Source organism: Elephantulus edwardii, unplaced genomic scaffold, assembly GCF_000299155.1.
Source record: "Elephantulus edwardii isolate Elephantulus edwardi_28Jun2011 unplaced genomic scaffold, EleEdw1.0 scaffold00492, whole genome shotgun sequence".
Lineage (NCBI taxonomy): Eukaryota > Metazoa > Chordata > Mammalia > Macroscelidea > Macroscelididae > Elephantulus > Elephantulus edwardii.
The window spans coordinates 614,808-617,708 of record NW_006400242.1 but is presented as its reverse complement, the minus strand read 5'-3'; the positions used below and the strand labels follow the sequence as shown (position 1 = coordinate 617,708).

Below are 2,901 nucleotides of genomic sequence, written 5' to 3'. Positions count from 1 at the left end.
GAAAGAAAAAAAAGAGCAACGAACTGGGGAGGAGGGTAGAGAAAATAGTGCAACAATGAATGAATGGAAACCTAAAATCTCTGTAAATGTTCATTAAAATTAATAAAATTTAATACAAAAATCAAAACAACTATGAGATATCTCACCCGAGTAAAAATAGCAAAATCTAACAGAACAAAAAACAACAAATGCTGGTGAGGTTGAGGAGAAATTGGAGGGAATGTAAAATAGTGCAATCACTATGGAAAGCATTATGGCACTTTCTCAAAAAGTTGCAAATAGAAATACCATTTGACCTAGCAATTCCACTACTGGGAATATACCCTAAAGAAACCATAACCACCACCCAAGCAGATATATGACACCCACTTTTACTGCTGTTTTGTGCACAATAGCAAAGACTTGGAAACAACAACAATGCCCATCAACAAATAAATGGATAGAGAAGCTCTGGTATATTCACACAATGAAATACTATGCTGCATTGAAAAACAAGGAACTCATAAAATATACAAAATGGGTGATCCTGCAGGACATTATGCTGAGTGAAATAGCTCAGTCACAAAAAGACAAATACCGCATAATGCCACTGTTGTAAAGCAGGACTGACATTGTGTTTGGGGGAAAACTAAGAAAAGGGGAATAAATAATGTATACTGCATTGAATGAGGGAGAGAACTGTTTAAAAGGACTAGGTATTATTTTCATGACAAGAGTCCAGAATGAGAGTTGAATAGTGGACTGGACTGTGTATGTTAGGGGGGTGTGTGTGTGTGTGGGAGGATTGTATAAAAATCAAAGAATTTAATTTTGTTTTCCATTTCAAAGAAAAAAGTGAACTGGGGGAGAGGGGTGGACAGGGAGGAAAATGTGCAACAATGAATGAGAGGAAATCCAAAGTCCCTATAAACTTTCATTAACATTTCAATTAAATAGAAAGGAGGAAAAAACCCAAAAATATTATTTGTTGTGGCCTCAAAGGACATTCAAAACAAAAACTGACAAAAGGGTAAATGTCTTTTGGGACAAGAAGGACATGCGTAGTGTATTACTAAAATCTAATTCCTATTTTTCACAGAAATTATTTGTTTTATGAAATGGTAAAATTTTGCCTTAAAAAAAGACATTTGATTGGATTATTTAAAAGTCACATCGTTATGTCCAGCCATTTAGGCTTAAAAGAAGTAAAATTAAAAGAGGACACATTTTTCCTAATTTAAGGAGAATATCTTTAAAACCAAGCTGATTGCTGAATAGCAATAATTCTCTTGGTAACCAATAATTTGTTACAAAGTTTAAACACTGCTCAAAAACAGTCCCATATAGTGTTTAATAACTAAGATGCAAACTAATTTTGTTGTAACAAGCCTAGACCAATTTTATCAAATATGTCCTTCTTAGATACCCAGTTTCATTTAATGTTTTGAAAGCTCATTTGACAGCCAGTCAAGCCCCTCATACAGACCAGTTTCTTGTGTAGCATAAGTGGCTTGAACATATCATGTTCTGTTATGAAGGGACTGAAGACCTAATTTATCTATCATTTCATTGATGGCCATGACATTTGGCAAATCTTGTTTGTTTGCAAAAAGCAACAACACTGCATCTCGCAATTCATGTTCCTAAAACGTTTTCTGCAGCTCTTCTGCTCCTTCCTTAATTCTTTAATGATTCTTGCTATCCACCACAAAAATAAGACCCAGGGTATTTTGGAAGTAATGCTTCCAGAAGGGTCTAATTTTATCTTGACCACCAACATCCCATACCGTGAAACAAATGTTCTTGTATTCTCCTGTTTCCACATTAAAACCTGTACTAGGAATGGTGGTGACAATCTCGCCTAACTTCCGTTTATACAGAATTATGGTCTTGCCAGCATCATCCAGTCCAACCATCAAGATATGCATCTGCTTCTTGCTGAAGAGATGGGAGAATAGAGAGGAGATGATGAGACCCATGGTGGCAATGGCACGTGCTACAGGCAGAAGGGGCTTGGGACATCCCTTCTCCTATGACAACCCCAGTAAACTGAGCAAGAGGGACGAGAAAGAGCTAAGGCAGGTAGAGAATGGTTGGGACAGCTTGCCAGCCTACACATCAGACAGAGCCTTGGACTCAGACAAGAAGGAGCAGAGAGAGGAACTGCTTGGCGACAAGCATGGCAGCTCTGGCTCTGGGGTGAAGATCTGTCAGTTTTATAACAGAAAGTGTCTATCATCTGTTATTTTGGACAAAATGCCTGTCTGTCAGATATTGTGCTAAAGCTAAGTATAAAAATTAAGACAGATTAGGAAGACGGATTGGGCATCCACATCCAAAGTAACAGATCTCTGAAAACCATATAAATAATAGATCACACTTAGACTAACAACTATAGCACTAAAGGCTAAGCCCTCATATTGGGAAATACCAAATGAAGAACAACAGTTGAAAATAGCTACTAATAATGAGAAAGTGGAATTTAAGAAGTATGAATGTAGGAAAATTGCACATTGTTATAGAAGAAATGGAATGCATAAACATTGACATACTAGGCATTGGTGAGCTGAGATGGATTGGCATGGGTCATTTTTAATCAGATAATCATACAATCTACAATACTGGAAATAAAAATGTGAAGGAAAATGGGGTCACATTCACAGGGTAATATTCATATAAAAGGAAGATCTGTTGATGCCACTATCACTAATATATATATATATAGTTTTTGTTGTTGTTTAATGCCGTCAATTCATAGACAACTCATAGCAACCCTATGAACGAATAGCCTGAGCACTGTTCGTACATAGAGTTTCCAGAGGCAAGCCATTTTGGAAGTGGATGCCGCTCCTGCTTCCAGGCTTGATTTAGTCGGGAAGCTCCAGCCAACACTGTCCATCATGGGTGCCCATTACCACGATT

General features: G+C 37.2%; 1 pseudogene; it reads right to left on the bottom strand.

The window, feature by feature from the left end:
- Positions 1-1,415: 1,415 nt before the first annotated feature.
- LOC102870803 lies at positions 1,416-1,958 on the bottom strand (annotated as a pseudogene).
- Positions 1,959-2,901: the final 943 nt, after the last annotated feature.